The sequence below is a fragment of the Mus musculus genome, chromosome 5, assembly GCF_000001635.26.
Source record: "Mus musculus strain C57BL/6J chromosome 5, GRCm38.p6 C57BL/6J".
NCBI lineage: Eukaryota > Metazoa > Chordata > Mammalia > Rodentia > Muridae > Mus > Mus musculus.
This window is the reverse complement of record NC_000071.6, coordinates 20,628,180-20,643,177: the sequence shown is the minus strand read 5'-3', so window position 1 is coordinate 20,643,177 and position 14,998 is coordinate 20,628,180. Positions and strand designations below refer to the sequence as shown.

Genomic DNA, 14,998 nt, shown 5'->3' with positions numbered 1-14,998 from the left:
TTTGTTACACTTCCTGTTATACCAAGTTCCTCCTCCTCCTCCTCCTCCTCCTTCTCCTCCTCCTTCTCCTCCTCCTCCTCCTCCTCCTTATAAAATGCTAGAGGAACCCAAGGCTTCAGCATAGCAGGGCAAGCACTTAGTTCTGAGCATGGTAGATGCTACTTAGGAACCGTTTACAGTGAACATATTTTCTTAGGCGTTTCTGTTAACCACCTCATTCCTCACATTTGACTGTAATGAATTAGAGAGGACGCAGCTACCCATCACATGGTTGGGACAGGAGTCCAACAAGTCAGCAGGTTCTTCCAAAGACAAAACTCCAAACCCAGGTGGAAATGGCAACAAACATTTGAGAGTGTTCAAACTGTGAATTTCATTTGTCTCAATTAACTTACATGCTGAAAATCGAGATTCTTCCTCTTTATACTATGTCCTAGATATAGTAGTTATTTAAAAGGGAAACATTCCAGTATCTCTCAAAAGAGTTTATTCTAACAGAAATGTGCTATGACCTTGCAAATGTGCAGAGTCCTCGATCAAGGCTACACCTGGCACATACCAGCCTAGGAGGGGTGGAGTTGAGGGTCACAAGTGGATTTAAGAAGTTACAGGCCATGGTGTAATTCTGAGGGCTGACATGACCTGTGGGTGGCACACCGTCTTCGGTGCTTTCATTATCTGAGGTTTCCTCTTTTAAAATATGTAGTCACAGTTAAAGAAAACGTCAGCCTTTGACTTGAATGCATTTCTCTGCAGCAGGGTGTTGCCAGGGCTGGATGTTCTAATTAACAGGCTGCCCTTGGCAGCAGTTCAGGGAGTACCCGCTTCTCAAAAGCCTCCATCTCTCATTCAAATTTTGTTTTAAGCCTCTAAATTTAAACATGGAAAAATTGTGAAATTAAACGAAAATCCAGTATTCTGATTGTCGAGGCAGCCAACCTCTAAATGACAACTCGGTCTTTGTCATCAAAGCTTCCATTTTCCCCTGGCACATATTGTGGACTCCAGTCTTGTATACAGAGAGCTTCACTGGACTGTCTATAAATCTTACTCTGCCAAGCTCTTGCTTGTGGTTGCTGCCCTACTTCTGAGGTTCTCTCTTCTGGCTTTCCACATGTTCTCCGGGGCATCTCTTCCCGACACTCTGAGGATCTGAAAGCATTTCTCTTTTCTGTCCTTTTGTGGATGTTGTTTCATGGTCGGTCTGGCTGCTTTCCCCATTCCTTCAAACAGTTTCATCTTACTCATCCTTTAAGACCAACCTAGCTCTCAGATCATCTAGGAGTGGCTTCAGGGATCCAACCAACCCTGGCTGTGTACCTGTGTACCTGTGTACCTTGGCTGTGTACCTGTGTATCTTGGCTGTGTACCTGTGTACCTGTGTGCCTCAGCTGTGTACCTTGGCTGTGTATCTGTGTACCCATGTACCTTGGCTGTGTAACTCTCCTGTAATTTCCTTTAGAAGAATTTCCTTTTCCCGTATAATACTGTAAGCTCCCCAACAGCACAGGCCCAGCCACAGGGGAAATGTCCAGATATATTTGTTTAACAGCTGGATACATACATGGTAGAGGGAAGGGATGTTTTCAGATACTTCAATGCGCCCTTTAGTTTAAACTGGATTTAATTAAAGTTTATAATAAGAACTTACCTCACTTTGATTGTATATATCACCTGCTTTAACCCAGACTAAATGACACACAGCATATGTACATGTGTACCTTATAATCTATAAATCATATCTATAAATGCACTCTATTACTAATTGTTGTAATCATCTTCCTCCTCTCTCTCTTATAATCATCGTGGAAGAAGAGAGAGAAGGAACACAGTTGTAAGCTTTGCATAATGAGCCTAGGAGGGAAGCAGCTGATTGATTGAGGGAGCGTTAAGTGGGAAATGGAGCAAATGCTGTCTGTGGAAATATTGCCGAGAGGCAAAAGACTCTTTTTGGGTTGTTAAGTATTGCCACACAGGAATTCCAATAGGGCAGGGATGCTATTTTGATTTTATGATTTTAGATGAAATCTTTAGGAAGAGAGGCTCGCCAAGTGCTTGGCAGGTAGTTTAGACCTTGAGTTAATACAAAGAAATCAGTACAAGCAATAGAATGCAGAGACAGAGAGTTTAAAGGCAAGCTTGCTGAAGCAGAAATAGTTTCTACAAAGGAAAAAAAATATAAGCAGCCCCATTCCATTTTCAGATGCTCATTTAACTGTTCAGGCAAGAAGAGACCGGGTAATATCTTAAAATCACCTGCCTGAGCCGGAGTGGGAGGCTCTCACGACAGCCCAGCCGGCAGCTTCTACTGCTGCTCAGAAATCACTTACGTTAGGTCATGAAGCCAGTCTGCCTAGTTGATTGAAAAATAAACAAAAAGAAAATCACAAGGAGTCTCTAACTGTGGACTGTGTGTGGGCTGTCATTTTCCTTCCCTTCATGTGATTGGGAGCAAAACAGACTATCATTCCGCATACTTGCCTAATCAGATATACTTATTTTCCAGACCCGGTCACCAAATGGGCTTCGAGCCTTTGGCACATGGTAATAATGCCTGTTTTGCTGAAGCTAACCATCCTTCATGCTGTATTTACTTATGTACATTCTGCACATGTGCCAATTCTAGACCTGGCCTGGTACCTATGTAGGTTAGAGTACACACAGTGTGTCAAGCTAGGTAGCTGCGTATAGCCACCGTCAGCTACAGTCTTGAGAATAATTTAACAGAGAGATTGTTTTAGAGCTGTGGATGTGAAGGAACTAAAAAGGGCTGCAGAGGCAGGAGGCAGCAGCATGTCAAGAGAGTGGTGCTGTTCCCACCTCTAGCCTGAAAGACCTGAGGAAGGAAAGAGAAGTTGCCAGGATCAAGGGAGAAGCATGGGAGAGGGGCTGCCTGCCTGGAGTTGGAGCTGCAGAGAGAAATTCAGCTAGACCCAGAGAACAAATATGGGAAGCAGCAAGAAAAGAAAAACCATCCAGCTGTCTATGTAGAGAATACAGAATCATGTCACCCCTTCCCCTTGCCACACTCCCACTTCCAATTCCTGGAATCTGTGAATAAGTGACTATATGGGAAAAGGACATTGCAGAATGTCTGTCTGTCTGTCTATCTATCATCTATCAATATAGCTACCAATCTACCTACTACCCATCTAATATCTACCTATAAATATAGCTACTATATATTTAAATCAATCAATCTATCTATCTATCTATCTATCTATCTATCTATCTATCTATCTATCTATCCATCCATGCCTAGGGATGAGATATGAGGCTGTGTGCTCTAAGTGATATCCTAGACCCCATTTTTTTTTCTTGTTTCAAGGCCTGAACTTAACATTTCACATATACTAGAAAAGAGCTCTACGACTGAGTGAGGTGAACTTTGCATCCACTCCAACCTGGAGGATCATGAGATGGGTTATTCTGAATTATCTGGGTGGGTTCAATGAAGTGCCAAGAGTATGAATCTCAGGGAGATGGGAGGATAGAAGCAGAGGTCAAAGGAGAGAAGATGCTAATCTGGTGGGTTTGAAGATCGAGGGACAAGATAGATGCCAAGGCAAGCAGGTGACTCAGGACACTGGGAAAGGGAACACTGTCCCTGGTAGCCTTTGAAGAAGCCAGTGCTGCCAACTAGATCCCTCCCTTCTAACCCAGCGAAACAGATTGGACTTTTGACTTTTAGAACTATGAGACATTATTAAAGAGTGCATCATTTTCAGCCACTAAATTTGTGGCCATTTACTATAGCATGAACACAAAACTGACGTTCGCAGTCTCTTTCTGCTGGCATTTCTCAGTGGCCAAAGCTGACATGTACTAGAGGCCAAGAGTGTTTGGGTGATCTAGATATATCCATCGGTCTAAGGTCACTGCCTAGGGAGGGAAGGAAAGGAACAGACTTGGATGAGAAGGAGGAATAAAGGAAGAGCAGATATTGGGGCTTTGCAGACACAGTGTGGTGCAGAACCAGGCACAGTGAGTGAATATGACAAGTGATGTGTCTGATGAGGGGCTTAAGAAATAATCTGAGAGCAAGACGCACGATGTCAAAGTTGGGTGGTGTTTACCCTTCCCAACTCACACTGGGAAGGTAGCTCTGGGGAACCTTGCTAGGTTGTAGTACTGAGTTTTAACCATGGGTATCCCTTTAATCTCCACAGCTTTTGAAATTGCCCACGCTCCCCTTGCATCTGCCCACTTGCCATTTCTGTCATGCTACTTTGCCCCTCCTCAGGGCCTTGCCTTCCCTTGCCCCCACTCCACACTCACTGCCCCTTTCTTCCCACATGGTCACAGTTCTAAGAAGCCACCACTGTCCTGCTATATAGCCCACTTCTGGTCTTGTATTTCTCTGCTTCAAACACCTGCCCTCGCCCTTGTGTTCCTGAACAGGCTTATGAATCTTGACCCCTCTGACATCTTATTCCCACCTTTCCTGTGTTCAGTTGGCTGGCTCATTTCTATCCTTCCTGATTTTCCTACTTGACTTTCTTTCCTTCCTTCCTTCCTTCCCTCCTTTCTTTCTTTCTTTCTTTCTTTCTTTCTTTCTTTCTTTCTTTCTTTCTTTCTTTCTTTGTTCCTTCCTTCCTTCCTTCCTTCCTTTCTTTCTCTCTCTCTCTCTCTCTCTCTCTCTTTCTTATTTTTCTTGGCTATTATTGTCAGAATACATTATCATTCTTCCTATTGTTTCTTGTCTTCTAACCTCATCTTTAATCATGGCCACTCTTCAAAGTTCTAATCAGATTCTCTATAAGGCCATCACTGGCTACTGTAGGGACAATCCCTCCTTCCATCTCTCTGGTCCTAGTACACTGTAACTTGCCTCTCTAGTAGCACTCAGGGCATCTGAACCTCTGGTGTTGCTACATGGGCTTTGTTCCCCCCACTTCTCAATTAACTAAATTATAAATTCTTGGGAAGTGGAATTATGTCTTCATAACTCCTGGTATAAAGTGCTGTATTGCTTTAAAATAATACAGAGTAACATCTAGTGGGAGAGGGAGATGCTGCAGAGAGAGGTGACAGTGTGTGGGACATAGAGCCCACGAGGACACAGTGTTCCTTGACAGTCTGTGCCTTAGTGTTTTGCCACTGTTGATGAAGGTGCTTGGTGTGAGGTGAGTGTTTCATGGATATTTACATACCTACTTGCCTTTGGGCAAAACGAAAGTGAACTTCTGTGAAAACAAGGCCTCAAGTATTTCTAATACTTATGATTTTATGAAGGTAAAAAAGGTTCGACAAGTAAAACCAACACAGTTTTCTTTGGCTTGCAAAGAGAGGCAAACCTGCAAGAGCTTCCCCAGCAGGCCTCAGAAGGATGCAGCCACAAGGTGGAGGCATCTCTTTGCTTTTAGCATTACTGAATCTGCTGCTCGCATAACTGTCAGCCATGGTGATTGCTCCTATGAGAAAGAAGCACTGGGAAATAAGCTCCCATGGAACTCCTAATTATTCCTCACAGAGTATAGCTAGAGAGCAGAGACCATGCTCCCTGTTTTTATAATATATTCTGTAGCATTTAGTGTGTGTTATATATGTGTATGTTGTGTGTATATATGTATCTGTGAGTGCATATGTTCATGTATGTTGTGTATGCATGTGTGTGTGTGTGTGTGTGTGTGTGTGTACATGCATATGTGTATGTATGCTGCTGTGTAGTATGTGGCCTGTGGTATATGTGTGTTATGTGTGTATGCTGTGTGGTATGTGTGGTGTATATGTGCGTGTGGGAGTGGTGTGTAAGTGTGCGTGCGTGCATATATGTGTAGGCAACTGAGCAGAAGTGATTTGTTAATAAATATATGGTGGGTAAACAGGAGAGGGGGTAGCTGGCAATGATTATTATTTTCTGCCACTGCTATTATGGTCTGGGATGAGTTCTCCAAACCTATGTGCAGGAAACATAATTCTCAGCATATGGGTGTTGGAGGCAGGACTCGGGGTAGGTTTATGTCCTGCGAGCTCCATCCTGAGGAGTGGATGGATGGATATGAAGGGCTACTGGAGTGGGCCTGCACACTCGCCTTCTCCTGTGGACACAGAAGAGACCACACCAGATTCTGGCACCTTTATCTTGGACTTCTGAGATCATACCACTGAGAGAAAGACATTGCTCTTCTTCTTAAAGCCATTCTCAGAGACTCCACTGTACCAACAGGAAGACCTTCACAAATCATTCACAGTGGCAGAGGACAAGGAGACCACGTTTTTTTCTTCAGTACCCTCAGCCGGGAGAAAGACAGTGCTGTTCATTACTTGGAGGAGATGCAAATGACTGAATATTTACCTTTGCGGTTGTACTGGCCAGTTTTGTGTCAACTTGACACAAGCTAGAATCATCAAAGAGGACTGAGCCTCGGTTGAGAAAATGCCAATATAAGATCCAGCCCTGACAGGTCTGTAGGGCTTAAAAAAAAACAAACAAACAAACTAGTTATTTATGGGGGAACACTCAGGCCATTGTGAGGGGGCCATTCCTGGGCTGGTGGTCCTGAGTTCTATAGGAAAGCAGGCTGAGCAAGCCACGAGGAACAAGCCTGTACATAGTACCCCTTCCATGGCTTCTGCATCAGCTCCTGCCTCCACGACTCTGCATTGTTTGATTTCCTTTAATGATGAACAGTGCTGTGGAAGTGTAAGCCAAATGAACCTTTCCCCACCAAGTTTCTTTGGCCGTGGTGCTTCATCATAGCAATGGAAACCCAAACTAAAATAATAAGAAGGAGCGATGAGGGTGAATAGAATCAGAATATACTATCTGTTTCAAAATGCTACAATAAAATGCATTATTTTGTATAATCAAAAGAGACATAAAATATACATAACTGCATGCCCCAAATAGTCCTAATACCCAGTCCATCCAATTATGAGTGAGAATTCAGCAACGAAGAGTCGGGGACAGCTGTAACTGGGCATAAGCCTTGTCAGCAATGAATGGCTCTGAATATCCCTGATCATCTTAGCCTTTCTCTTGAGATGATAACTGTAAAGACATCATGAAGTCTCAGATCAACAGCATCATGTATGTCCTTGCGCAGTATTTGAACTATGCACAAAGACTACATAAGTGAGAGAAATCATGGCAGTAGCAGGCACTGGTGTCTACTGCCTCGGCCATAACAGACACACAGTCTTTCATTAAGGGTTTAATTTCAGGGCTGTGGAGACCCTTTACTCTTCATATGATACCAAGTATTATTGGCAATGTATGTGTTGATTATAATAATTTTTCTATTGAAGTACTAAATCTAAATAAATAGGAAGCCAGGGATCATTGAGTCAACAGTCACTATGATACACAAAACAAACATTATCCATTTATTTTCTTTTTACTACTTAAAGTCACATATTAATTACTTAAATTTTGCATCTAGGAATGTAGCCGAGTGTCTAAAAATCTGTTTCTGTTCGACTTAATTCAGATTGTCCATCCATGCATGAGAACAGCTGAGCTATGAAATTGGGCAGCATGTTTTCTGGCAATAATGGGCAGATAATATTCCTTAGGAGTATTTAAGTGACATCACTATCAATAGGTTAATTGAAAATGAAAATGTAAAGCTTTCGTAAATCATGAGCCTAAAAGGTCCCTGGCTTATGGTAGCTTTGCCATGTCCTCTTGAAACCCTCTCACTCTGCAGTCTGATTGATGCAATGGTGGCTGCTCTCAGGATTCCATGGCAAGTCATGGTTTTCAAAGGGAGCTTTCCCAAACAGATCTTGACTCAAACATATTAGTCTGTCTCTTCCTCTCTTACATTTTTGAAAACTGACTCCTGCACCCAATGAAAGGATGTTGAGTGGAGAGGAGAAACACAATTTGAAGTGAGGAGGCCAGAGCTGACTGCAGTCGGGGATGTCAGAAGCCAGAGATATGAGAGAGTATTGGCTAAGCGCTAATACTCTCTCAGGCATCCCAGCTAGCTTCAAAGAATTCTAAGCCCTCCCTGTGAACCTCTTTTTCCTTACACCCCCAGATAGATCCATGCATTTGCAGTTTCGTCTCCATGTAAAATTCAGTCGGTTATCCTGGAGCCTGTGCAGCTGTGGTCCACCCAGATGAATACCACAGGCAATTTACAACAACACACCCATTCAACATAGTCTCATGCCAGAGATTCTTTTGAGATGTGTTAGAAACATGATCACATTTTGCTCTGAAATAAGCAGACAAATCTGTGGTGGGAGAGAACTGACAGAAGAATTTACAGTTAAATGTGGAGAAGGAAAGGGAGCCGATTGACGAGTGACGCAGAACAAGTGCCGCGGGCGTGAGGAGATGGGATTAACTCTCTGCATGATTACTTAATTTGAAGTACCCATGGCACATCTGTTTACACTCCTCTTTTTTTGTAATACATATTTTTTCATATGCCTTGGGCTGACATCCTTAACTCTGCGTGAGCCTCTGGGAATCACTTTGGTGTCCTTCAGGATGCTCCCCCTGTTCCGGAAGGTTTGCCATTTCAGGTTCTCTCCTAGACTATATTCCTGATCATCCTTTCCAGTGTGTTTCTTGCAGTTTTGTGTAATGACTAAATACGTCTGAGGGAAGGCTCCCAGGCCTGCTCGGGTTCACCGCTGTATCGATACTTTTAGGGGCTGGTCCTGTGTTGTCAATGATGTTGGTGATGCTGCAGACTCATTTTATGATGTGGTCTCTCGTCACCAAGAGGGCTGAATAAGAATGTAAATGAAGATTGCCTAGCTTCGCTGCTCCTTCTAGAAAAAAAATGCTTCTTCTGATGGAAAATCCTTTTCTAATCACCTTTGTTTTTCAAGATCATCACGTTGTTATTATAAGTGGTTTGATTAAACTGTCTCTGGCCACTGAGGCATAAATATAAAATTGATTAATTTGTCCAATAACTGCTACCAGCTGTGCTCTGTCAGCCGCTGTCCCTTCCCTGCTGGGTAGCAGTTCAAGTCCATTATTTTTCAACATTTTAAGCCATTAAAAATATATCGCAGCGTCATACGAGAAGCTACCCCGACTCCCCCTCTTTGACACAGACTAGAGGGAAGGATTGAGTTGCTTAAATGAATGAAAGGTTTTGCTCTCCCATGTTCTGAACCCTCTCTCTTCTTCATTTCCTTGGGCTTCTAGAGGGGCTCTGGTGGTGCGGACATTTCTGAGCTGCTGGCGCCAAGCCTGGCCTGCTCCCTCCTCCGCACCTGACGTACATCTTTCCGTGACATATGTATGCCAGAAGTAATACACAATGCTGGGTTGTTTTACAGGTTTACATAAGCACCATCACATACATGATTCTTTAACATCCTTTTTAAAACTTAATATTATGTTGTTAAAATGTCTCCCAGTAGAAAATGCAGTTTACCCGTGTAAGCTACTGTAGAACTCTGTATCCCACAAATGGCATACTGCTTACTTTTATATTCTACTGATAGCCATAGGCACTCTCTCCTACACTCAGTCTTTACAATGAGGACCGATGTGACAGTGATTACTGTCTCCTGGTGTAGATGAGTAAAACCAGAGAAGAGACATAATGGTGAAGTTTTGACCTATCGGTAAATGTATATATCCAAATTTATTGGATGTTGCCAATTTTCTCTCCAAAGACTCCACGACTAACAGACAAGAGCTCCCTGTCCCTCTTGTTACTGTCCTTGTTTAGAAATGCCAGTTGTTTATTTTTAGCATTTGCCTGCTTGATAGATGACATCACAATGTCGATTCCTTAATTTGTATTTTCATGATGGTAAGTATCTTTCAAGATTATTTTAGTCACTGGGGTTTCCTTTCTACAGCTTTTCTCATTCTGCACTTCTCTCATGCTTTCTGTCTGGCTTGTACTTCTTGTAATTCATGCAGGTTTAAAAAAGTATATTTATATGTTCTGGATAGTGTTCATTTATTGCAATTTTCAAGTGCAAATTCATTTTCAAATGCAAGTGGTTTCCAAAATCTTTAGGTTACAGTCAGTAAAAAGTGATCAGAATTCAGGCTTAAGAACAATGCCTTCCCTTCCTCCTCCCACTTCACTTACACGGCATTAAATGCATTAAGTACCAATTATTAACTCAAACATTTTAATTGCAATTTACAGACAAAGGTTTTACTGGAAGTTATTCCCCAGCTGTATGGGAGATCTTTAGAAAATGAAAAGGGCTTTTTTTTTCAAGGAAATTAGTCATATAAATTAGAGTGGACGTATATTAACCATCCTACCATTTTCTTAGTAAAATATTTGGGGAGTAGCTGAGCTACAGAGAGTTGAAATTTTTTTGCCTTCTATTGTCTATCTTGAATTGTGGTCCACCTAATACCCGTGGCCTCTTCAGAAGTTTAACCCAGGAATAAAGCTTAGACTTATAAGGTCCCTCTTTTAAATTAAGATCTCCTCAACACACTAGAAAGCATCGCTTCAGAAGCGCTTTGCTTCTGTAAGAAAGCATGGATCCATTTATTATAATGGTGATGTACATAAAATTTTATAAAACAACAGCAGCCCCTGGTGCAGGACCTTTTTCAGTTAGACCCTTTACTATAACTAAACGCAGTTGCCATTGTCAGCCTGGGATGGCCTGGAAGGCTTTCTTTGCCACCAGCCTAGATGTGGCCATGCTCTCTTGGACATTTTCACAAACGTCTATCTTCTAGTTTAACATTTCTCAGGATAAGAGTCATTTTTACTTGGACACCTGGGGGATACTTGGAAAATTTACGTTTATTGATTATCTACCTATATTCCTTTGCCTTTGCTAGTATTTGTCTTACATATTTGTGTGTTGTTATCAGTTGCCTTTATATTTATGATTGGTGAGTCTTCCTAATCGGTTGTTCACAATTCATCCATACATCTTTTTTTTTTTTTTACAATAACTTGAAGTCTATTTTTTTCTGATACCTTCCCTGACTCTCTTCCCATTTTCAAGAATATCTTTTCCATTGTTCACTATCATCCTATCAGTGGCCTTAAGTCTTCTCAGATATGAAACGCTGGCAAATTTCCCCCTAGATCAGGAGTAATAGTAGGATGCTTGCTCTTTCTCTCTTCAGATAGGGTCACAGGTAACCCAGGCTGGCCGTGAATACACTACATAGCTGAGGATGTGCTTGAACTCTTGGTCTTCCTGCCTCCACCTCTAGAGACCTGTTATCACAGGAATACATCACCATGCCTGGTTTACATGGTACCATGCACGGTAGGCAGGCACTTTATCAACTATGCCAGATTGCCAGGATGCTCTCTCTTATCATCTCTGTTAACATGGTGTTAGAAGCCCTACACAGACCAAATAGGCAAGAATGAGTAATAAAATAAAATATGTGGTAAAAAGAATTTATTATAAAATAATAAAATATGTCAAAAAGTTATGTAAATTACAAAGAAATATTTTTTTTTTTACTATGTGGCACTTTTTTAGCAAAAAGAATCTACCAAAATACTTGTGAGAACTAATTAATGCTTTTAGTATAGTTGTAAAGCAGGCAATCAACATATAAAAATAACTGTGAACATATACACTAATAGTTGGCTAACAGAAAAGATATGAAGAAAAACACCCATTACTTACAATAGCTCCAAGAAATAAAATATTAAGGAAAATGTTAAGCCAATGAAGAGAAAGATACCTAAAAGATCTGTGTTTCATAGTTCCTAATACGTTGATAAAAGTTATTGAAGAAAATATAAATAATTTCAAATATATATTCAGGTAAGAGGAAGAATTCATATTGTTAAGGTGTCTACACTATTCAAAGAGATCTATAGAGTCAATGTTATTTCTATGAAAATTCCAATGTCAATTTCCACAAAAGCAGAAGAATTAGAAATTGACTCTAGAATGTGTATAGGACCACAAAAGACCTGAGATAACAAAATAATCTTGAGAATGAAGAACAAAGCTGGAAATGTCATGTATTTATTTAAAGCCTTATTATAAGGCTATACAAATTAAAACAATATAATCCTATATGAAAGCACACTTACAGACACTGAAAAAATATATATAAAATATATTCACCAGGTAAGTTTGTGTACATATAGTTAACTAATCTTGATATAGGAACAAAGAATTTGCCATGAATAGACTTTGAAAAAACAGGTATCGCCATGGATATAAAAGAATTTGACCTTTATGCCACATATAAAAAAATCAACTCAAAATAAATTAAAGACTTAAATGTAGGATTTGAAGCTGGGAAATGTCTGAAGGAAACACAAGGAATAGGCTTTGTAACCACTGCATTTTGTTATGATCCTTTGTATATGAAAAAAAAAGGTAAATAAAGAATGCAATGCTATATCAAGCTAAAGAGGTTCTGCATAGCAAATGGCAGCCAGGGAAAGGGAAAAAAAAATCACACGGCAAATGTTAACAACCCGACTAAAATGAAGAGAAGAGGAATTCAAAAGACATTTCCCCAAAGAAAATTTACAGATGAGCAATAGACACACGGAATGATGCTCAGTTTCTCTAGTCATCAGGGAGGTGGAAATTTAAATACAACTAGTTATCACCTCACATTTATTTCAATGGCTATTATCGAAAATATGAGCGATAATGAATATTAGCAAAGGTGTGGAGAAAGGAGAGCTGTGCCTAGAGTTGGTAGAAATGTAAGTACCATGGCACAACCATTGTAGAAAATAGTATGGTAGTTCCTTAGAAAGCAAAACAAAAACAAAGCAAAAACAAAAACACCAAAAACAAAAAACCAAACTCCCAGAATCTTAGTAGATCTCACACTAAGTGAAACATGCCAGATACAGAAAAACAAACACTGCAAGTGACATCCGTAAATGTATGACTCCAGAAACACAAGAGAACAAAATGAATAAAATGGCAGTTGTCATAGGCTGAGGACCGAGACAAGTGGGAGAATGAGGACAGGGGAACATGGGTAGTCATCAGAAGTTACATGGTCTAGGTCTAATGTGTACTTCTGTAGCTACGACAAACAACATATTATACACAGGAAATTGCTAATGGACCTTAAATGTAATCCACTGGTTCCATGGAACTTTGCTTGCTGATAGACATGTTCATTAGATTGTACAAATGAATATATGACATGTACAGACATGAAAATAACGTATTGAGGGGGCTGGTGAGATGGCTCAGTGGGTAAGAGCACCCGACTGTTCTTCCAAAGGTCCGGAGTTCAAATCCCAGCAACCACATGGTGGCTCACAACCATCCGTAACAAGATCTGACGCCCTCTTCTGGAGTGTCTGAAGACAGCTACAGTGTACTTACATATAATTAATAAATAAATAAATCTTGAAAAAAAAGAAAATAACATATTGAAAATCTCAGATATATATAATTCTTTGTCAGGCATACCTTGATAAAACTGGAATTTTTTTCAAGACTCGTAAAGCAAAGGTGACAACAGAGACAAAAGTATTAGGCAACTGCCACTTTCCTAAACCAATGTAATTCCCAACCATCTTCTAAATACTTATTTCTATACCCACAGATAAATATAGTTTCTCACCCCTCACTAAAGAGACATCTTTCAACAGACAGAGACCACTACAGAAAACCACAGCCAGTCACAAGAGATTATGTGGTACACAGTCCCAAGTGATAGGTGTTCAGCATGAGTCCTGCATCCTAGGCTCAGAGTTCATTGTGGAAAAGAGACAGATAGGTGTAAGAGCCAGAGGAACAGGAAGTTTACAGGAGATTATGTCATTTAGAAGTGTCCGAGAGGTTATAGCCATGAGAGTTACCAACATGGCTGACTAAGAAAGACATCAAGGGGCATGCTAGAGTGGAAGAGGGAGGGTTGGTTCCACTTCCTTTCTTGTCTGGCCATTAATCGCCTGGAGTGCCTCTCTATGCAAATGAGGCCTTCCCAGTACCTTAAGCTCCAGCCAATGCTTTTCATCCACTCTGAAAACCCCTTCCCACTCCCCAAGGTTCATATATAACCCTTGCTTGTCCTGAATAGTGTGTGGGAGCAGAATGGTTTCACTGAGTACTGTCTAACAGAGCTGTTAACACTACTAACACCCTCTGAGAAGCAGCCCCACCCCAACTGCCAGCTGAGATTCTGATGACTCAGCCCTCCATTCCAGTCCTCCTGCCTGGTGTACCCTGAGGGAGGAAGCAGAACTCGGAACTGCAGTTGGTGCTTGCCACACTCCTTGTCCTGCAAGTTTTAGAAACATTTACCTTAGTTGTTGGAGTGCTATCTATATAGAAAGTCTAATTTTCGAAAGTAAATTCAAATTCTCTCTTGAACTTATTTAACTGCCAGGTCACATTTTAGGTTTTAAAACTATACGTATGGGTATACCCTTACCCATACTCAGCTTTGCTGTTGTATTATTGATCTACGAAGACATAAACCTCCAAAGCATTGGGATTGTGTCATTTCTTTTTTTTTTTATTACCTATTTTCCTCAATTACATTTCCAATGCTATCCCAAAAGTCCCCCATACCCTCCCCCCCACTCCCCTACCCACCCATTCCCACTTTTTGGCCCTGGAGTTCCCCTGTACTGGGGCATATAAAGTTTGCATGTCCAATGGGCCTCTCTTTCCAGTGATGGCCTACTAGGCCATCTTTTGATACATATGCAGCTAGAGTCAAGAGCTCTGGGGTACTGGTTAGTTCATAATGTTGTTGCACCTACAGGGTTGCAGATCTCTTTAGCTCCTTGGATACTTTCTCTAGCTCCTCCATTGGGGGCCCTGTGATCCATCCAATAGCTGACTGTGAGCATCCACTTCTGTGTTTGCTAGGCCCCGGCCTAGTCTCACAAGAGACAGCTATATCAGGGTCCTTTCAGCAAACTCTTGCTAGTGTATGCAATGGTGTCATCGTTTGGAGACTAATTATGGGATGGATCCCTGGATATGGCAGTCTCTAGATGGTCCATCCTTTTGTCTCAGTTCCAAACTTTGTCTCTGTAACTCCTTCCATGGGTGATTGTTTCCAATTCTAAGAAGGGGCAAAGTGTCCACACTTTGGTCTTTGTTCTTCTTCAGTTTCATGTGTTTTACA

The 14,998-nt window shown here is 41.2% G+C and overlaps 1 protein-coding gene across 18 annotated transcripts in view; it reads right to left on the bottom strand.

Annotated features, from left to right (window-relative positions):
• Nucleotides 1-14,998, bottom strand: part of Magi2 (membrane associated guanylate kinase, WW and PDZ domain containing 2) — a 1,485,406-nt gene that overhangs the window by 61,615 nt on the left and 1,408,793 nt on the right. The window lies entirely within an intron of this gene.